Genomic DNA, 23,540 nt, shown 5'->3' with positions numbered 1-23,540 from the left:
TTTGACTAGAACTTACCCTCATTTATCTTTCACATTTAGGGACAATCTGACCCCCTAAAATATCTCTATCTCTGCAAAATGTGTACTGTGGTAGAAGGTGCTTTTCCCAGCTTCCCATCAATGTCTAGCCTCTATTTTATGAAAATGCCAGGGGAATGGAGATATGCTGAGTCTAAGTATTTGATAGAGAAACTAATTAGGCTTTGACAATTAGCTACCAAATTAAACTCTGGTACCTTTAGACTGACCCAAACAGAGGGCAATTCTGTAAGCATATACTTTCACAAGATTAATATTCATAAATTCATCTATTCATTCTACAAACATTTCTTTAGCTTCTGTTCTGGAGGCATCACTGTGCAAGGTGTGAAAAATAGGTAGAGCAACTCATGAAAGCTTCACAAAACTATGCAGTGGATATTATGATTCCTATTTTACAAGTGGAGCTCAGAGAAGTTAAGTTACTTACCCAAGGCCATATAGCTAGTAAGTGGCAGAGCCACTCCAAAAGCCATTCAAACAACGAATACACCTTTAACTTAATCTTTCACTCAGGGAAGTAGTATTTGATCAAAAACCTTGGGCAGAGGATTGGTAGAGTTTTAAGGCACTGTGGACACACAGGATTATTTACTGGAGCTTTTATCAACTCTCTATACCTTGCCAAGGTATTACCACCACTAAAGATGGCATCAAATATGGACATTCATGATCACAATAGCTCAGCACCTCTTTTTCAAGCACCTGTAGTGTCAGGAAGTTCTGTGACTTACCAGGATCACAGGATACAATTCAATAGAGTCTGATTTAAAAGCCTAGGTTTTTAGTTATTTTGAAAATCTGTTCTAAATTTATTACCGGGACTCCGATTTTAGTCAACCATAGAAGTTGGGCAAGTACCTACGGCTCTGAGAATCAAGAGGACAACTAGGAAAGGAAAGGAGCAGCTTCCCTTCTTACCTAAGGCCCATATCTAGGGCCCAACCACAACTAACTATAGATCTTATGAGCATATAGGGATGGCAGACTTCAGTGAGGGCAAACCCCAAAATTTGAGGGTGAGGCTAAAAAAAAACAGCCTATGCTATCAGAAATCAACATGAAATCGATGGCTGCTTGCTCCATGTTAGAGGTCCGTCCAATTTCTATCAAGCCACATTGTCTACTTTTACTTCCTTCAATATATTAGGAGTCCAAAAAAATCCCCCAGTAGAAAAAAAAAATCTGCTGGAAGAAATTTTCTTTACCTAGGAGATAGCCACACTCCTTGAGCTCCATTTTCCCCTCTGAAAACAGACCAAGCAATGTCAAGTATCTCCCTGGGAGACAAGATGCAGTATAATAAGCTGATTTTCAGAAACTCAAACAAGAAGCAGCAGCTAAGACAGAATTAATTCAAGGTACGATTTCATGTCTGTTTGCTAGATTTTTGAGTACTGAAGAGAGAAACAGTTTTGCCCTTGAGACTGGTTAAGAGTCAGGGCTAAGCCTGCTTCAGTGATTCATGCCCCCTTAATCCAGTAGCTGTCCAATTTGGATGTACACAAGTTTCTGGCATTCATATAACAAAGTCTTTTTTTTTATGATTACACCACCCATGGCCTTATGGAAAAAATTCAGAGCACATAAGAAAGGTCACTATGAGTCAGTTTAATTAGAACCATAGGGAGGAAGGGATCATTATTTTTCATAATACGCCAATGTGATTCCAGTGTGCATCCAAGACTAAGTGCCACTAGTTTGGATGGTTTCAACCTTGGGAGGTTTTTGAACTGGAACTCAGGTCAAATATAACAGGAATAACTGTCTAGACCAGGATTGTCCGATAGAAATATAGGAGCTAGCCGGACGCGGTGGCCCACGCTTGTAATCCCAGCACTTCGGGAGGCCAAGATGGGCAGATCACAAGATCAAGAGATCGAGACCATCCTGGCCAACATGGTGAAACCCCATCTCTACTAAAAATACAAAAATTAGCCGGGCGTGGTGGCGTGCACCTGTAATACCAGCTACTCGGCAGGCTGAGGCAGGAGAACTGCTTGAACCTGGGAGGCAGAGGTTGCAGTGAGCCGAGATCATGCCACTGCACTTCAGCCTGGGAGACAGAGCAAGACTCCACCTCAAAAAAAAAAAAAAAAAAAAGAAAGAAAGAAAAGAAAAGAAATATAGGCGCCATGGGTATAATTTTCAATATTTGGAATAGCATATTTTAAAAAGTGAAAAGTAACAGGTAAATTATTTTTATAACGTATTTCATATAACGAAACATATACAAAATGTTATCATTTCCGCATATAATAAAGATAAAAAATAACAGGATATTTTATAAAATTTTCAGAAGAAGTCTTGGAAATGTGGTACGTATTTTACATATATAGCACATCCTCGGTACTAGACAACACAGCTCTAGAAGCTAAGGCACTCTTCCACCATGAGATTATGCTCAAAGACATACCCCCCAAAAGTATATGGCTCTTACTTCCCTATTGGTTATCACTCCAACATGGCCCTGTATAAAAAAATAAAGGCGAAGATGTTTCACGAAGTTACAAACACTCAAAGCTGAAAGTGCCCATAGATATTTGGTCCAATGTCTTGATCTACTAACAAGGTAATTGAGGCCCAAGAGTGGAAGGCTTATCCCAAATTATACCGATAATTAGTAGCATAGACTCTAATTAGTACAGACTCTGGAATCTTAGTCTGCTCTCACTATCCTGAAAGAGACTGGTAGTTGAAAAGGTGGCATCTGTCCTAATTTTCCCTTTTCTTAATTTTCGAAAAAGTATTTAATCCTGAAAACAACAAAGAAACTGATCTTCCTTTTCTATTTATGTATGTAACAAACAAAATTATGTTATCAGCAATTTAATCATATCATCTAGCCAAATATATCAGAAACTTTACATTTTATGTTAAATAATTAAAATAACTAATTCTTACTTTGTTGGGATTTTTTTCTGGTTGTAGCAGGCTTATTTGATGTAGACAGCTTATTTGATGCCTCCTCAACCATCAATTTCAGCACACTAAGCATGAGATGGCTAAAGGGCCGAATGAACTCAGGAGGCTCCCAGTTGAATGTAGTCATTGATTTCTGGAACAATCCACACATCTGGTAGGAGCAATCAGATGCTTCATTAACAGACTTGGTGTTAAACAAAAGGCTATTTGGGGTGTCACAGGCCACTGGTTGGTTATACAACCTCTTCAGTCTCTCATCCGTTTTTTGAGGAAATGAGAATCGGCAAAGGTCACTTAAATATTAATCGCCACCTGCCTGACATTCAGGAGTGTGTGGTAACAAAAAAGCCTTTTTAAAAAGAGAGGTACTTAGTAACAATAAACATGTGCTTCTCTAACATGCAATTATGTGTACTAGAGAGAGATGTGGGTCAGTGTGTTTGGGTCCTTCTTTGTTCTTTTAATTACTCTCCTCGGTGATTTGTGTTGGTGTTAACCTGGAGACAGTTCTGGTCCACTCAATGTTGGCTTGTCTGTGGCTTGTCACTGTTACACCACATAACTGTGCAAATAACCAACACACGGATACATACCAACACATATATACTGATTCTATTCTTCATGCATTCATTCATTGGCTGAGCATCTCTATAGAAGGCACTGTGCTAGGCCCTTTATGGGACATAAAGAAGATACAACTTCCACCCTTAAGATGCTTAGGTGCATGTAGAGGGAACATAGAAACAGCTGACACAAATGACACCATCTTTGTGCTCACAGACATGAATTGTGCAATATTATGGGATATATCACATATTTTTACAGCTGTATATCTGCATAATTTGTTATTATATCATTTTGAGTAGAGGTATATGAGAAAAGGACACACAGATGAGGGAAGGACAAGTGACAGGCAGTTTTGACAAACTCAAATACTTGAAATCAGGACTAAGAATGAAAGCTAAGGTCTTACCAGTTTCTGAAGCAAGAGTGTTTTCTCTTTATTCTGCTTTAATTGCACAGTGGTGAGAAAATTTCCATTCCCCTAGAAAAGTAATACATTCTTGCTTGTCCAACTTTACATTACCTGATATGATTTGGGCATGAGTTTTTTACAAAAAAAGTGAAAAACAGCCTCATAATCAGTGATACTTTTACAAGCTATTCATACAGAGAAAGCTAGGAAATCTTTACTATGGGGCTTGCAGAGCCCAGTTAACCTGGCCATATTCATGTACCACATTGTGAAGATATAAGCAAATGACTATGCCTGGTGGTTGGAAATGCATTCTTGCTTGTCCAAGTTTACATTACCTGATATGATTTGGGCTTAAGTTTTTTACAAAGAAAGTGAAAAACAGCCTCATAATCAATGATACTTTTACAAGCTATTCACACAGAGAAAGCCAGGGAATCTTTACTATGGGGCTTGCACAGAGCCCAGTTAACCTGGCCATATTCATGTACCACATTGTGAAGATATAAGCAAATGACTGTGCCTGGTGATTGGACCCAATAGACAAGTGAAGTATTGTTGATGTTAGAGACAGACAGGCCCTTCCTCACAAAACATCTAGGGGCTTTGTTCCCTCTCCCTCCTCCTCTAGACCTTGGAGTTGATAGGATTTTGTGATGTCGCTACTGACTATTCAGACGTGGAAATAGCAGAGATTGCTGAAAAATTTGTTTCTTGCTCGTGGTGGAAGGGATGACAGGGATGCATTTGAGATGAGCTTTAACAGATGGGATGGGTTTTAAACAGCCCAATTGAGGAAAAGCAGCACCACAGGCAAAGGCAGTGGCAGACAGAGTGGGAGAAAAGCCTAAAGAACTGGAAGAAGCCAGAGCTAGGGGGAGCTACTACTATGTCCTGTCCCTAAGATAATCATCACCAAGGGATCAAGGGAGAGGGATATGAAAATGGTTGTGGCAAAGGTGAAGGAGCGATTGCAAACATCTCTCTTCCTTTTGGCCAAGTTCCTCCTAAAACTTCCAGCTCTCCTTTTCCTTTTTTAAACTTCTATGTAATAAGGAGGCCTGTAGGTAGATATATAGACTCCTTTCTGAGTTGCTGCAGGGAACTGAATAACGGGCTTTGTAAACAAGGCTCTTTAAAAGTCCTTAATCCCAAGACATTTAGTAATATTCACAAATACAAGATTAAATGAAAAATTTGAAAAGCAAAATATGCCTGCTACATTAATAAAGTAGTAGTGGACTACAATAAGGTTTTCATTTAATCTCTTTAGGAAGCCCTTAATACCCTGCATTGACTACAAAACTATTCTTGTTTCCTCTGAAATTCTGCCTCAGCAGATTGTTGATCCAGCCATGGAAAGACACTGAAGCCTCTTCAAAATGTATTCTTCCCACTGGCAGATCGGTTTAGGTTATGAAGTCTTATTTTATATCATATGCATCTTGCTTTGGTCTCATGGTGATTATTTCCCAGATTAAATAGTCCTCTATCGGATATACAAACAGCCAACAAACATATGAAAAAATGCTCAACATCACCAATTATCAGGGAAACGCAAATTAAAACCACCATGAAATACCACCTTACTTCTGCAAAAATGGCCATAATTAAAAAACAAACAAAAAAAGATGTTGGCATGGATGTGATAAAAAGGGAGAACTTTCACACTGCTGGTGGGAATGTAAACTAGTATTACCACTATGGAAAACGGTATTGAGATTCCTTAAAGAACTGAAAGTAGAACTTCCATTTGATCCAACAATCCCACAACTGGGCATTTACCCAAAACAAAATAAGCAATTATACAAAGAGACACATGCACAGACATTTATATTAATAGCAGTACAATTCACAATTGCAAAAATATGAAACCAATCTAAGTCTTCATCAACCAATGAATGCATAAAGAACATGTGGTATATATGCACCATGGAATACTACTCAGCCACAAAAACAATGAAATAATGTCTTTTGCAGAAACTTGGATGCAGCTGGAGGCCATTATTCTAAGTGAAGTAACTCAGGAATGGAAAACCAAATATTGTACGTTCCCACTAATAAGTGGGAGCTGAGCTATGAGGATGCAAAGGCATAAGAATGATATAATGGACTTTGGAGACTCACCGGGAAAGGATGTGTGGAGAGTGAGCAATAAAAGACTACATATTAGGTACAGTGTATACTGCTCAGGTGACGGATGCACCAAACTCTCAGAAATCACCACCAAATAACTTATCCATGTAACCAAAAACCACCTGTACCCCAAAAGCTATTGAAATAAAAAACAGTCCTCTATCAATAGACATAGTTTTTAAAAATTAACTTATTTTTAGTTGACCAAAAATGGCATATATTTATTGTGTATATGATGCTTTATTGAAACATGTATACAGTGTGAAATGTATTACATTTTAACATGTAATACATTTAGTATGTATTATATATTACATATGTTAACTAATTAACATATGTATTACCTCACATAGTTATTTTTGTGGTGACAACACTTAAAATCTACTCTTGACAATTTTCAAGAATACAATATATTGTTATTCACCACATTCACCATGTTGTACAATAGATCTCTTGAACTTATTCCTCCTGTCTAACTGAAATTCTGGATCCTTTGACAAACGTCTCCCCAGGTACCCTCCTCCTTACCCCAGCCCCTGGCAAACATCATTCTACTCTCTGCTCCCATGAGTTCAACTTTTTTTACACTCCACATATGAAGACAAAACAGTATTTATCTTCTATGTCTGGTTTATTTTATTTAACATAATGTTCTCCAGGTTCATCCATGTTGTCCCAAATGACAAGATTTTCTTTTTTATGGCTGAATTGTATTCTATTGTGTATATATACCAGATTTTCTTTATCTATTCATTCATTGATGGACTTGTAGAACATGTTTTTGAAACTTCCAAACTTGGCCAGGCATGGTGTCTCACACCTGTAATACCAACACTTTGAGGAGGCGAAAGCAGAAGGATCACTTGCACCCAGGAGTTTGAGACCAGCCTGGGCAACATAGGGAGACCTCGTCTCTACAAAAAACTTTTCAAAAAATGTTTAAAATTAGCCAGGCAAGGTGACGGGAGCCTGTGGTCCCAGCTACTCAGGCAGCTAAGGTGGGAAAATCACTTGAGTCCAGGAGGTCAAGGCTGCAGTGAGCCTTGACTGTGCCATTGTACCCCAGCTTAGGAGACACAGCAAGACCCTGTCTCAAAAATTCAATTAAACTAAACTAAATTAAAACTGCAAAACTTAAAATACTTGTCAAGTAGTTACCTACAAACATTACTTCTCTTCCTCCTTCCATCACTGTCTTTCCTCCTCCCCTACTTCTTATAATTTGTAGAGACTCTAAGTCTTCTCCCCTGGAGAATCTGCATACTGTGTGCCTCCTTCTTCCTTGATATCTGGGCAGTTCACTGAGCCTCAAATTGCTCCTCTATTCTGGCTCCTCCAGTCTTTGTTATTCACTATTTTAAAAATTGGACCAATTAGTTTAACTTCAAGATTAGAGAAAATAAAATGTATCACAAAAACTTTCCCATCCCTGTTACTCAGGATGATTACAGAATGTTTTTGGCAAATTCCTAATGTTAAAAAGTTTTATATTCTTTAAACTATAGATATCTGGAATGTAACATCTAGACAACTGCCTCACATATGAAATGTTATAGGGTTGTCACCTAAAAGGTATTTCAGAATTGGATAAACCAGCTGTTTTTACACTCATGAAAGGTGACCAGTTGTAAGAAAAAGCTAGAGTCTAATTCAGCTGAATTACTCTTATCTTTATAAAGTACATCAAAACATGTCTGCAAATTTTATCTGAGAATCAGAAGTATGCACTAAAATCTACAGTTGTAATAATTTCACTGGACCAATAAATGCCACTAATATTAAATGCAATATTGTCTTCCACATCTAAAAAGTTATTTATACTTATTATTACAATTAACAATTATAATACTTCACAATATATAAATATATATTTTAGTTTATAAAATATATATTATTTTATTTTATATATATCATATTTTTATATATATTTTATATATATCACATATATAAAATATATCTATCATATATAAAATATATAATATATAAAATATATCATATATATCATATATAAAATATATCATATATAATATATATTTTTTATTTTATAATGTGTGTTTATGCCTATTTTCTCACTTGCCCTCACAATAACCCTGTGAAGAAGCCACAGCAAATATTGTTGTTCTTCCCATTTTAAAAAGGAGAAAACTGGCAATGAGATAAAGATCACCCAACTAGTTAATAGTGGAGTTAGATGTTGAATTTATTTTCTGACTTCCTGTTTGATGGTAGATAGCAATGGGGTACTTATCTGGCACTCAATAATAAGATGTTTCATTGGCTGAATAAAATGGATTGCAATTATGTCAGAGAGCTGACCTTTAACTGATTAGGTTGAGGGAAGAGAAAGAGGGTGAATAGAAAGACAAAGAGATCTGTACCACTCTCAGATCAAGTGTTCACCTGCAGCCATTAAAGTGAAATTCAGTGAAATACTTTTGCTGGTTTATGGTCCCACTTTCTCTAAACAAGAAGCATATTTTCCCAAACATTTATATTAATTTGTAACCTCATCACTTTAACAAACTTTCATTAAAACAAAAATGAGGTGGCTTCTTTTGGGGTGGAAGTTAATATTTTATATTCTTCTATCCCAGTTTATCTGTAAAGGATCATGAAATGCCCCTTTAACTGCATAAGATGTTGTCATCCACTGTCTACTCTGGTCCTTAGAAACTGTTGGATAGGCCAGGCATGGTGGCTTACACCTGTAATCCCAGCACTTTGAGAGGCTGAGGCGGGCAGATCACCTGAGGTCAGGAGCTCGAGACCAGCCTGGCCAACATGGCGAAACCCCGTCTCTACTAAAAATACAAAAATTAGCTGGGCATGGTGGCACATGCCTGTAAGCCCAGCTACTCAGGAGGCTGAGACAGGAGAATCACTTGAACCCAGGAGGCGGAGGTTGCAGTGAGCCGAGATCACACCATTGCACTTCAGCCTGGGCGACAAGAGTGAAACTCTGTCTCAGAAAAAAACTGTTGGACAAAGAGGAGAGAAGAGTCCAGGGCAGGGATGGGATGTGGCCAAACAGGTCAAGGCACCAAAGGCACAGCCAGAGGAATTTTGCTTTCCATAGCTAATTCCACATCTTCAAAATAAGGCAACTCTTAGTGAAGATAGTTGGGCACAGCCATCGTAGCCCACTGCCAGCTGGAGGAAAACAAAAATCAAAGCCAGTACACCTGGCTTCACATGTTTACAATGCCTGTACTGTTCTGCATGAAAAGCCAGGCCAGAATTCAGTGAAGGCCAATGTAATTCCTTTTTTTTTTGGATGGAGTTTTGCTCTTCCCGCCCAGGCTGGAGTGCAATGGCGCCATCTCAGCTCACTGCAACCTCCTTCTCCCGGGTTCAAGCGATTCTCCTGCCTCAATCTCCCGAGTAGCCGGGATTACAGGCTCCAGCCACCATGCCCGGCTAATTTTTGTATTTTTAGTAGAGACAGGGTTTCACCATGTTGGCCAGGCTGGTCTCGAGCTCCTGACCTCAGGAAATCCACCCGCCTTGGCCTCCCAAAGTGCTGGGATTACAGGCATGAGCCACCGTGCCCAGCCCGATGTAATTCTTTATTCATCAGTTCAGAGATTTCCAAACTTTGAAAAAAATGCAAATTCCAGCCCATCTTACCCCATACCTAAATGTTTTTTCAGAACACTTCCAAATACAACAAAGTTTTTGTTGCATTTATTATTTTTCCTACTAAGAAAACTCCTATGCATGTATTGTGGAAAATTTTGAAACTGCAGGGAAAATGTATTTACCTTTCCTTGTTAAGATGGATTCAGTTGTGCTTTAGAAACTTACATGCCCTGTCTTTCAAATCTTAGGGCCAAAAGAAGGAACCATATTTGAAACTGGCTTTGGAGTGAGTCAGTGTGTGTGACGAAATGCAGTTTGTAAGGTAGATACTGCAGGAGCTCCAGTCTCAGGAAGGGAGTTAGAACAGTAAATATAGTAAATGTCAAGGGTGGAGTGGGAGGGTGATAGAACACCTAATCATAAATATGGGACAATGTAAGCAAACTCTTCATTAGTTGCTCCCAGCAAGCACACGGCTCTTTTTACTCAACACATTTCTAATACCAAATAGTTTGTTCTGTTGCCTCCATAAATACATTAGTAGCTGTCACCTATCTTATAAGTTTTAGTTTAGCCCTTGTATGAAGTGTTGATTACATGATTCTAAGTGAGTGATCATTGTGATGTGTGCTACTTGTACAAATCCATCAGGAATGTGAATATTCTCAAAATGTAACTTTACACTGGATCCCTCTCTCATCCAACTATATGAAGCATAAATCTGCCAAATCACATTTTCTTTACATTCTACTGGGGATTATTATTTAGTTAATTAGATAAAGAATATATCACACTTTTTAGCGCATGTAGTGAACAAACTTAGTTAAAATCTAGAGGAACGGGGGAAGGGGAGATGTTGATCAAAGGATACAAAGTTTCAGTTAGACAGGAGGAATAAGCTTTAGTGATCTATTTCACAGAATGGTGACTGTAATAAATAATTATGCATTGTATATTTTAAATGTTTCACCACAAAAAGTTAAGTAGTTAAAAGAGTAGATTTTAAATGTTTTCAACACGAAAAAGATTAAGTATGTGAGGTAATGGATTTGTCAGTTTGAGTTAATCATTCCACAATGTCAACATATATCAAAACATCACATGGTACCCCATAAATATATACAACTACAGTTTGTTAATCAAATAAATATTTTCTAACCTAGTGGAAGAAAAAATTAGAATGCTATATTTTTAAGTGACCAAGTTCTCTTTTCCTCTATTTGCAGGCAGTGTCATTCATTCCTAACACTGTGGCTGGGGAGGGAGGCGTGAAGAGAGAAAGGCAGTTTCAGGTTCACTCCTGATTTATTGTGAGCAGTGTATATGACTAATAAAATTCCTCAATCTTATGTAAGTTTCATTTTTCCATATTTTCTTGGGCCTGGTCCCAGGCAGCATATGAAATGACCAGTGGATAAACTAGGGATAATATATAGAAGAAAAATAGACACTAAAGTTATCAACAAAAAATATTACCAGATAACTTTCTACCCTCCACTTTATTACTTTCTGTGTCACCAGGACCTACATTCAGTAGTGAAATACTTTTGGTTGGAAGCACTGGCTATCCCTGTAGTTCTTAGTGAAGCAGCACTGGGGCATCTTCCAGCTGGGTTTAGACTGTCTGGAAACTACGGCTGAATCGACAATGCAATCTGACCATGTCATGTGGTCAATAGAGAAATGATGTTCAGCTTAGGGAATGAATGGTCAGACTCACCAGGAATGCTATGTCAGACTTTGGTACCCTGGCCTATGGACTGTTGAGAGGAAAAATCATGGATAACAGAAGCCTCAAAATTGTCAAATGAGGATTGAGAAAAACTTAGCTAAGCAAAGAGTTAAATGAAACATAGGTGCTGTCTTCAAGTATCAAAAGGGTCATATATCAGCAGGAGGTGACTTGCCCAAGAGATCAGAACCTCTATCAAAGGAGGCAGATTTCAGTTCAATGTGAGGAAGAGTTATCTAATGAATATGGCCAGAGACTGAATGGGCTACCTTAGAAAACACCAAGCTCCCCAGTACTGGAGATGTTCAAGCAGAGGTAGGAGAGATATTTTATTGGGAATTTCAAAACTGAGATATAGGGATTACACTAAATGGCCTTTAAGGGTTGTTTGCAACTCTAAGACTATATCATCACCTTCCCTTGTCTTGTCCTCGGTCTCAACTGGGGTCTAGGGGAAGCACTGGAAATTTTTCCTGTATCATAAGTGAGGTCATGGCTTAGCTTTCAACCTACCTTCACTGACAGGTGTGGCCTCTCTTGGTTGGTCTGGGAACACAGCAGGGATTTTAGACAATGCTGCAGGTAGCTTAAAAAAGCTCTGGTCCAGCCGGATGCAGTGGCTCATGCCTGTAATCCCAACACTTTGGGAGGCCGGGGGGAGGGGGGTGGATCACAAGGTCAGGAGTTCGAGACCAGCCTGGCCAATATGGTGAAACCCGGTCTCTACTGAAAATACAAAAATTAGCTGGGCATGGTGGTGTGCATCTGTAGTCCCAGCTACTAGGGAGGCTGAGGCAGAAGAATCGCTTGAACCCGGGAGGCAGAGGTTGCAGTGAGCCAAGATCGCACCACTACCCTCCAGCCTGGGTGACAAAGCGAGACTCCATCTCCTCCGCCCCACCAAAAAAAAAAAAAAAAAAAAAAGCTCTAATCCAAACTAGAGCTGGGCTTGACCTAATTTACCTATAGGCACCTGCACAGATGACACTCATCCATCTAGCTCACAAAGCCCTCCAGAGAATGTTTCCCACTACCAGCTTCTCACATACAAGCATCTTTATGCTTGAACCAAGACCTCTGCACAGCAATCAACTCCCCTCTGTGGGCTCCTCTGTGATGAAAGCCTCTCAAAATGCCCAGGTTTAGAAGTAATGCTCAAGCTCTCTTTACCACAAATGCAGATGTCCAACCACATCTTTACCTCCTATCTCCCTAACTGATCTAGATTGTGACTCATCCTCCCCAAGCCAAGTTGTGAAGCAGCTGGAAGTCTCTGATCTGAACCAATAACAGATCAGAAGTTGGCTCTTTGCTATTGGTTTGGCAGGTTTGCAGCCCTTCCGGCAGCCTGAACCTAGTGTACAAACTCAGGTGCAAAAAAATCAAAATGATGCAAATACTCCTACCTACCTTCCCCTTGCATTCTGACACAACGCAATAAACCCCTCTTCCTCATTTCCGAACAGAAATATGCAACCAAATATACTGTATCATTTTAGCCAGGAAACAGCCTTTTCATGAATGCTCACTCCTAAAATACTACATTCCTATCCTTTCTGCACGTACAAGAAACAATTTCAGCAATTTCTGATATTCCCAGGTCTACACAGTCAGTAGCAACACCTAAAAATTTTAGCAACTCCAAGGTCAAGAGGAGGAGTTGGAGGGAAAGCCTCTCGACTTTCTTTTGGGGAAGGCTTCCCTGTACCTAACAGCAAAAATCCTTCAAAATGACTATTGATGTAACTGCTCGCAGGGTCACGTGCTTGTATCTTCACAATATGGTACATGAATACTGCCAGATTAACTAGACTCTGTGCAAGCCCCATAATAAAGATTTTCTTGCTTTCTCTGTGCAAATATTTTAATGTCTTGTAACTGTATCATTAGTTGGGAAGGCTGTCTTTACCTTTTTTTTTTTGTAAAAATTCACACGCAACTCATATTGGGTAATATAAAGTTGGACAAGTGAAATGCATTACTATTCAGGGTAGAAAGGGATTTTCTCACTACTGTGCAATTAAAGCAGAATAAACATAAAAAAACTCTCTTACTGCAGAAGCTGATAAGCTTGTGGCTATCATCCTTCAGCCCTGATTCCAAGTGTCGAAGTTTGTCAAAACTTCCTGTTACTTCTCCATCTCTCATCTGTGTGTCCCTGTCTAATCAAAATGACCTAATAACAAATACCTGACATTTTACCAGATATAAATCTCTATTTCTTTTTTTTTTTTTTTTGAGACGGCGTTTTGCTCTGTCGCCCAGGCTGGAGTGCAATGGTGTGATCTTGGCTCATTGCAACCTCTGTCTCCTGGGTTCAAGCAATTCTCCTGCCTCAGCCTCCCGAATAGCTGGAATTACAGGTGCCCGCCACTGTGCCCAGCTAATTTTTGTATTTTTAGTAGAGACGGGGTTTCACCATGTTGGCTAGCCTGGTCTCGAACTCCTGATCTCTGAAGATCCGCTCTCCTTGGCCTCCCAAAGTGCCGGGATTACAGGTGTGAGCCAATACGCGCCTGGCCACTTTCTTTTCTTTTCCCTTTCCCTTTCCCTTTTCCTTTCCTTTCCTTCCTTCCTTCCTTCCTTCCTTTCTCTCTCTCTCTCTCTCTCTCTCTCTGTCTCTATCACCTTCTACCATAAGGCCTTACCAAGAAATATTCTTTCTGCTATTCACCGAGTGTTTTGTCAGCTCAAAGTCAACACTAATTGCTTTCCATATACGTATTTTAGAGGGATACCTTGTTGTCGTGCCAGAATTTTCTGCCTACATGAATATGAACAAATCTCAGGATATAGAATCACTGCCTATGCATACTCTCTCTTTAGGGGATTTAAGTAGTTTGATTTTTTTTATGTACTTGCAAAAGAGACCACATTTCAGCAGGGCAAAATATAGTACAGAAAAAGGAAAGTTAAAAAGTTGTCTACTTGGATCTACCTGGGGGGATGCAGGAAAAATAAAAGTGTTTCTGTCCGCTTTTGAGTACCCTGGATTCAATGTACAAATCTAAGAGCAAAGCTCAAATTAACCATGAATTAATAATCCTCACTTTGCCAATAGGAAAGTCACTTACTTGAAGATTTTGACCTTCCTCTCTCATAGAAATCCCAAGAGTGTAGCCTACACTAATCAAGCTAAGAGCCCTACATATTAAAAAATATATATTAGGTGCAATTGGTGGTTTTTCAAGATATTCAGCACAAAACCTTTTAATAAGCTCCACTCAATAATTTTAACCATAATCCAACTTACACAAAAATTTTCCAATAAACTTTTGCAAAACAAAGTGCCCCTGGGAAAGCTTTCTTTAGGTAAGATGTAACCAATATATTCAGTCTATTTACTGTAAAGATAGATTAGAAGCTCCCTACAAAGATGCAGTGAGGTTAAATTAAGTTGATTCCCTGGGACTGATCAGAGCTGAGAGACAGGGAGGAGCACACTGCCCATTTTGCCAGCAATGCTGAAGGGACAGTGTGAAATAAAGCAAACTGTTGTTCGCCATCTCCCATCAGTGAGAAAAAGCATTGCCAAGATTATTTGCAAATCATCTTTCAACTGGCATTTTCTGTGGCCTCATCTGAACTGCTACTTTCACCTCTGTCCATTGCATTTCATAGCAAGATGCTGTAATTGTTTAAGACCCTCAGGATGTACTACAGAAGGCAATCATCTATAGGCATTCTTGCATTTGGAGCCATCTGGTATTTCCTGACTTCCCCAAGGTCTCTATTATGAGCTATTCCCCTTTACAACCAAGAAAATGAGTTCCCTCATACAATAGAGACAAAAGAGTCATTTCCTTACTCAGGTAATGGCAGCTCTGAATACAATTCTCTTCTGGGTAACAGGAAAACTTCTGTTAGTCTGAGATGGCGGGCACCCTTGGCCATTCCCTCCTTCATCTTGGTGTCCAAGACAAGTGCTTGTGACCATGCCCCAGTGGCTCAGAGGATCTCTTCAAGCTGCACTTCCTCTTCTCTCTTCCAAACCCTCTAACCCTATTTGCATTTCTGCAATTTGCATCCAGGTGCCTCAACCCAGCCCTTTTGACAACAGTGGGATGCCCTGGTTGGACTCTTGAAATTTCAAAGGCATGATTTCCTGGCTCTAGTACCCACTGGAATATTTACCGGAATATTCATGGGTCAGAGCAGCCTCACTACTGAGTCTAATTCAGATCCCTAGAGCCCCTGGCTGGTGCTTGCCACCCAGGCTCCAAGCTCTAGAGATGAATAAATCATCTTTTACGTCTGTTTCAACCTTTACTGTTTCAACTGTTGCAGGTCACAATGTACTTTCACTGGAATTTCAATTTGATTCTAACAATTGCCTTATCTGGGGTTAAGCAGGGCAAGTGTAATGTCACAGACATTTTATAGATGAGAAACTAGAAACACAGAAGATGCCCCAGGTTGTATCATGGAAAAATAAGGAGTCAATATAAGGTACTGTTGAGTCGTACTAACTACCCCTGTTCTACAACTATGATTCCTAACAACACAATAGCAGCAATAATAGCTTATGAATCCTATGTTATGAGCTGACAGCAAGAATTCAGTGCACATTAGGAATGCTTCTAATTTTATTTTGCATCTTCAGTTAATTGTTCACTGGCAAGTATCTCCTTTTGAATGGAATCAGCTACATAATTGGTGGGGCCTAGTGCAAAATGAAAATGTGGGGCCCCTTTTTCAAAAATTATTAAGAATTTCAAGACAGTGACAGCAGAGCATTAAGCCAAGTATGGAACCTTTGTAAGCAAGGGGCCCTGTGCAAAAGCCCCTTTTGCTCATGAAGTTGGCCTTGCTTCTAAACCCTCAAGAAATACCTAAGTCTTAATGTCAGGTTTCACTGTAGGGACAAGAGAGAAAACAGGTAATTGGTTCTCTTATTCTTCTCGTTGCAAAAAAAAACATTCACTTTGTTACTTCTTGTAAATCTCATGTCATCAAGAGTATCATTAGAACCAGGGATGTGCCATAATTCCTGGTTGACAAATCTCGATTTTATGTTATTGATTCTTGAGATAATGTACTTCCTGTGAAATTTTGATGCATCCTGCTGACCTCCCGAATATAATATAAAACAAAAACTAGAGAAGCTGCTCAATCTTCATTCCTTCCCTTCTTAGACCCTTCAGTCAAGAAAGGGTATACTGATTATGTTAAGACTAAACTAAGCCTTGACGAGGAGAACTCCATCTGTCAGCTTACTTATGAAGAAAAACAGAGTCATTGAAGTCATAGCTTCACACAAGACAGTGCTAAGCAGTTCTCCCAATGGAGGTACTAGACCTTTTCAGTCTGGAGAGATCCGGTCTGTCCCAGCCCTGGCCCCACATGTCACCATTCTTCCCTAGCCCTCCCACTTCCAAACCAGGAAACAAAGAACAGAATGCCAGGAAAACCATGAAATACCAATTATGATGAGATGTATAATGAAATGTTATTTAAGAGGACTCTGATAAAATTTTAAAGAGAATCACATTTTAAGTTTTGTAAATACGATAATATATAGAAAAGGTGTTTTCATTAGGCCAATGTCTTCCAGTTTGACTTTCTGCCCTCCATGATCCTTTTCTCTTGATAAATGACTTGGTGTATTTAATCAATTCTAGGATGCATATTTTTTTTAATCACACTTCATATTACTGAAATCAGAATGGATCTTATAATCAATGGAATTTTACAGTCACTGTGGGCCAGAAGGTGGTTGAATAGGGGTAGACATTGTCTGTTTATGCTCAAATTTGGTCACGGCTGTTGTTATATCATGATACATAATAAAAATATATATCTAAATAAGTCTAAAAGAGCTCATTAGTAAGCATAAAATTAAAATTCTATGAATATGAAAGCATTACATCATAGTTTATCTGGAAGTATATTTTTCTCTTAATGTTACATAAAAATAATTACATAAAAAAGTTTCAGATGTGGATGGGGGTGGCAGCTCACAGCTGTGATCCCAGCACTTTGGGAGGCCAAGGCAGGCAGATCACCTGAGGTCGGGAATTCGAGACTAGCCTGACCAACATGGAGAAACCCCATCTCTACTAAAAATACAAAAAATTAGCCGGGCGTGGTGGTGCATGCCTGTAATCCCAGCTACTAGGGAGACTGAGGCAGGAGAATCGCTTGAACCCGGGAGGCGGAAATTGCTGTGATCCAAGATCATACCATTGCACTCCAGCCTGGGCAACAAGAGCGAAACTCCATCTCAAAAAGAAAAAAAAAAGAAATCAGATGTGATTAAATACTTCATGTCTTCAATAGAATGCATTATCCACCACTGGAATTATGAAGAGTCTGAAAAGCTTCACATGTAACCACCAAGAAGCCTTTCAAAGTTCATATGGGAAAGTGTCTAGGTACCAATAGATGTTTTTTCCAATATTCTTACTGGAATATTACTTTTTAAACTTTTTCTTGCTTACTACTAAAAATCCCCCAATATGGAAACCCAAAAACTAGTAAAAGGCACACGTTACATCAGAATAGCAATATACTGAACCAGGTTAGTGGAAAATCAATTTTTTCCATAGAAGTGGTTTTAGGGAAACTTAGAGAGATTTCCAATATAAACTTTAGACCAGCACTGTCATATAATATATACAATGTGAGCTTCACAAGTAATTTTAAATTTTCATGTTGCAACATTTTTTAAAAGTCTAAAAATCAGGTAAAATGAATTTTAGTGAAATGTACTATTTAATTCTATATCATCAAAATAGTATTTCAACATGTAATTAACATATTAGTGGAATACTTTATTTATGTGTCCTGTCCTTGAAATCCAGTATGTATTTTATACTTACAGCATATCTGTTTGTACTAGCCACATTTTAAATGTTAAATAGCCACATGTGATTGTGGCTCCCAAACTGGACAAAACAAGTTTAGTCAAAATATGTATTTATCAACAAAACAAAAACATCCCTTCCAGGACATTTTGCTCAAACATGATCACTCACAGAAGCATCTGGCAGAAATTCAAAAGTGACAACTACTTCCATTGCATGGTTGTGAACATAAACTACAATAAATGGGTTATTCCAACAATTACAACAATATATTGTTCTGGAACAGTCTTGCAGGAGACAGACCAGAACAGTGGTCTTCACACTAGGCTACTGTTACACAAATTCTTTTCAAGAAGTACGTGAGTAGGAACAGTATCAATGAATCCACTTTCAGGTGCTCAACTCTTACGTGTATTCTCTCTTAAAATGAATCTACCTAAGAACACCATTTTTTCCCACATGCTTAAAATTAAGCATTATTTTCCATCTATTCTCAACATTAATCACAAACGTGTGTCATCAACTGGGAAAAAAAGAGCATCTCCTAACTAGTTGCAGTATATATTGCTGACACTGATTCTTTTCAACATAATTGGACTGTATTCTAGTACTAAAAAATATTTAGACTTTGGTAAAACTTATGTATAGAAATTGGCAATACCACTACTGGGTATTTACCTAAAGGAATAGAAATTAATATATCAAAGGGATACATGCACTCCCATGTTTATTGCCGCACTATTCACAATAGCAAAGATATGGAATCAACCTAAGTGTCCATCCACAGATGAATGGATAAAGAAAACATGGTACATATAAACCATGGAATACTACTGGGTCATAAAAAGGAATGAAATCCTATCATTTGCAGCAACATGGATGGAACTGGAAGTCATTATCTTAAGTAAAATAAACCAGGCACAAAAAGACAAACAGTACATATTCTCACTCATATGTGGGAGCTAAAAAAGTTGATCTCATGGAGGTAGAGAGTAGAATAATAGACACCAGAGACTGGGAAGGCTGTATAGGCAGGAGGGGAGGGATGAAGAGAGGCTTATTAATTGATACGAACACACAGTTAAATAGAAGGAATAAGTTCCAGTGTTGGATAGCATAGTAAGGTGACTATAGGTAACAACAATGCATTGTGTTTTTCAGAATAGCTAGACGAGAGGAGCTGAAATGTACCTAACACAGAGAAATGATAAATACTCAGGTGATAGCTACCCTAAATACCTTGACTTGATCATTACAAATTCTAGGCATGTAACAAAATTTCACATGTACCTCATAAGTATGTACAAATGTATCAAAATTATTTAAAAAGTTAAAAATTAAATAAGAAATTATGTAATTTATTTCAGAAATTATGTGATCATTGTATTAAACTTGTTAGAACCTGTTTTCTCAGACTGTATCGTAAAATATCTTTTCCAATTAAAATCAATCCTCAGCCGACTGCGGTGGCTAAAGCTTGTAATGCCAGCACTTTGGGAGGCCGAGGCAAATGGATTGCTTGAGTCTAGGAGCTCGAGACCAGCCTGGGCAACATGGTGAAACCCTGCCTCTACTAAAAAGACAAAAATTAACCAGCTATCGTGGCTCGCACCTATAATCACAGCTACTCAGGAGGCTGAGGCACGAGACTCACTTGAATCCGGGAGGCAGAGGGTGCAATGAGCCGAGATTGCACCACTGCACTCCAGCCTGGGCAAAAGAGTGAGACTCTGACTCCAAAAAAAAAAAAAAGAAAAAAGAAAAGAAAAGAAAAAGAAAAAAGAAAAAAGCATCAATCTTCATTTCATTTTATAAATAACCTTTATACTTTCTACCTCCTATTATCAAAAATAAAATGATATGCTAGTTTTATATTTAGCAAGTATTTTTTAGACTCATAAAATATCATTAAAAAGTTTGATACTAGGCCGAGTACAGTGGCTCACGCCTATAATGCCAGCACTTTGGGAGGCCGAGGTGGGTGGATCACGAGGTCAGGAGATCGAGACCATCCTGGCCAACATGGTGAAACACCGTCTCTACTAAACATACAAAAATTAGCTGGGCGTGATGGAGGGTGCCTGTAATCCCAGCTACTCGGGAGGCTGAGGCAGGAGAATCGCTTGAACCTGGGAGGGGGAGGTTGCAGTGAGCCGAGATCACCTCACTGCACTCCAGGCTGGCAACAGAACGAGTCTCTGTCTCAAAAAAAAAAAAAAAGAAAAGAAAAGAAAAAGAACACTTTAATTCTATGGTCTAATGAAGTTTATGGATTTGAAAAAAAATGTATATGCTATTCTTAGTCAATTATTCCAAGAAATTCAACTCCAATGTTCTAAAAACACATACATACATATTTACATGAGAAATTCTGCCTACCTTCAGATTCCTTGTTTCATGTATGACTTATAATGGTAACCACATACTACTACATTGTTTAATTTAAAATTATATATCAGAAACAAAGTTATTATTTAATTTCTTAATTTATTTTGAAGTGGATAAAAGCCTCATATTTATTTTAATATGATATTTACTTTGCTAGTTATCTGTTTAACAAGGTGCTCCATAATTGATTTATCCATGGTTTTAATAATGCACCTCAAAACGTATATTAATATTTTTTCCTTGAAAAATGAAGTCACTTTTTCTGAAAGTAAATCTGATTTTGTTGATTATTTTTATATGAATACTGCCTTTGCCAAATAAATTATATTATGAATATTTCCTATAAAATTGTTAATTCAAATCTGTAGCCTCAAGTTCTTATATTTATAGAATATAATAAATTAAAGGCTGGGCGTGGTGACTCACGCCTGTAATCCCAGCACTTTGGGAGGCCGAGGCAGGCAGATCATCTGAGGTTGGGAGATCGAGACCAGCCTGACAAACATGGAAAACCCCGTCTCTGCTAAATATACAAAAATTAGTTGGGTGTGGTGGCACATGCATGCAGTCCCAGCTACTTGGGAGGCTGAGGCAGGAGAATCGCTTGAACCCGGAAGGCAGAGGTTGCAGTGAGCCGAGATTGCGCCATTGCACTCCAGCCTGGGCAACAAGAGCGAAACTCTGTCTCAATAAATAAATAAATAAATAAATAAATAAATAAATAAATAAATACCATTTTATCAAAATTATTGTATTGGCAAAGACATATTGATCTAAGTACTTTGATTTTCACAACCTTTTATGTGTATAATGAATTTTAAATAATGCCTCAAATGAAAACATAACAGATACAATAGTTATGTAATAAATTTGGGGAAAGCCATTTTAGTAAACTTCCCAGAAACTGAAAAAAGTGACTGAACAACAAATCCTTTAGTAAATCAGAGGGTTTCTTTGCTTTCACAGAATTAAAGATGGGTCTAATCAAGTTGTCTGTTAAACATCAAAAATTTAGTTAAAATTTTTTTAATCATTAAAAATTATTTTTGATGACAGGTCACTACATGATTATGAATGGGAACAAAATTTTCTGAGTTCTTTTATCTATAAAAATGAAGGACAGGAACTGAAGTCTGGCTCGTTAGAAATAAGTAAGAGTCATTCTCCGATTCAAAAATTAGTTTGGGGAAAATAAAATCATATTCACTTAAGAGATGTATTTTTGGCCAGACAGGGTGGCTCATGCCTGTAATCCCAGCACTTTGGGAGGCTGAGGCGAGCGGATCACCTGAGATCGAGAGTTTGAGACCAGCCTGGCCAACACGGTGAAACCCTGTCTCTACTAAAAATACAAAAAAAATTAGCCGGGCGTGGTGGCGCGTGCCTGTAATCCCAGCTACTCAGGAGGCTGAGGCACGAGAATTGCTTGAACCTGGAAGGTGGCGGTTACAGTGAGGTGAAATTGCACCACTGCACTCCAGCCTTGGTGACAGAGCAAGACTCTGTCTCAAAAAAAAAAAAAAAAAAAAAAGAGATGTATTTCCAACCAATTTTACTTTTCATTTTACTAATTACTTACCAAATGTGTAATATTTTAAGTTCTTCTGATTGTGTACTACTAATAAATTTATGATAAAAATTTTAATCTTTTGAGGCATAGAGTCACGGAAATTTTTTTTCAATTCTTGTATACTTTTTGCAGGCATGTATGGTAAGATGACCAATAAGGGGCCTTTAAATATTAAAAATATATTCATTATTATACATTATGTGAGGGAAGTTGAATGGAATGGCAAGTTCAAGGAGTTAGAAACATTATGTAAAATTTCTGACTGCTAAAGAAGACCTTGTTCATGTTTTTTTAAATCAACAATTATGAATATCAAATGGGTATGGTATTTTTATTTCACTGCATGTAAAAATTTGATGAAACCAGTTTATTTAAAAGTCGGAGTATTCATAATATGCTGGAAATATGTTACAAATACTTAAATTTATGATAAGAAATTTCAGGTGTTCACTTCAAGATGTGTGATGGAGTAGACCATTTTCCAAAATGATGTCAGGTGGTAAATAATTAGAAAGTACGAAGATCACTGCTATAGAACACGGTCTCAATGAATTCCACGGGGAAATTTGGGACGGCAGGGGGAAAAGTTAGAAAGATTTCTTTTTATTTTATGACTTTTTAAAAATTTCTACATATGTAGCAGAAATCGCTGTAACTTGATGTATACGTGCTTATTCACCAGGGTGGTTACACAACCTTGCAATGAGTGAAGTTTTAGGGACGTTTCTGAGCAATCCACAAATACGGTACTTACTCAGTTTGGTCACTAGGTGGCAAATGTGCACAGGGCACGAAGCCCTCTTCCCATTCTTGCACTCTGCTCTCAATCTTCCATCTCCTCCTGAAAAGAGGAAAAGAATACTAACGACAGTAATAACAACAACAAACCACACTAGCAGGAAATATTTGTTTCAGGTCTTTCCATTTGCCAGAGACAGTAATAATCCCTTATCATCACTGAGAATTTCAGAAATGACCTTGTTTGTGGATGTAATCTATATTACTACATTAATAAATCATTCTTTATTAATACATTTACAAAAAAAGGTGATTAATACATCTCTACGATATAATCATGCAGTTTGACCACAAAAACGAAATCCTATCTAGCTAAGCACTTTGTACCAAAACCAAAAGATAACAGCAATAGCAGCAACATCTATGACATTCTAAGCACTGGGCTAAGCCCTTCATTTCACTACATCTTCAAAGAACTCTAAAAGATAGGTGCTAATATTACTCTCATGTTACAGGTGAGAAGGCAAGAAAATGACCTCAAATCATTGAACTAGTAAGTGATGGAGCTGGGATAAAAATGCAGGTTTTTTTTTTTAACTTCAATACACATGCATTTAAATATTACAGTTTGACATTTCAGTGGGGTGTGTG

The 23,540-nt window shown here is 38.1% G+C and overlaps 1 long non-coding RNA gene across 1 annotated transcript in view; it reads right to left on the bottom strand.

Moving 5' to 3' along the window:
• Positions 1–2,143: 2,143 nt before the first annotated feature.
• The window catches only part of LOC109024765 (uncharacterized), a 51,521-nt gene continuing 30,124 nt past the window's right edge, over positions 2,144–23,540 (bottom strand). Inside the window, exons 4-6 of the long non-coding RNA XR_008675742.2 lie at positions 22,906–22,992; positions 3,938–4,009; positions 2,144–3,115 (exon numbers count right to left, since the gene is read on the bottom strand). This is a non-coding gene — a long non-coding RNA (uncharacterized lncRNA). The remainder of the gene's footprint in view (positions 3,116–3,937; positions 4,010–22,905; positions 22,993–23,540) is intronic.

This window comes from Gorilla gorilla, chromosome X (assembly GCF_029281585.2).
Source record: "Gorilla gorilla gorilla isolate KB3781 chromosome X, NHGRI_mGorGor1-v2.1_pri, whole genome shotgun sequence".
Classification (NCBI taxonomy): Eukaryota; Metazoa; Chordata; class Mammalia; order Primates; family Hominidae; genus Gorilla; species Gorilla gorilla.
This window is presented reverse-complemented; position numbering and strand designations above follow the sequence as displayed.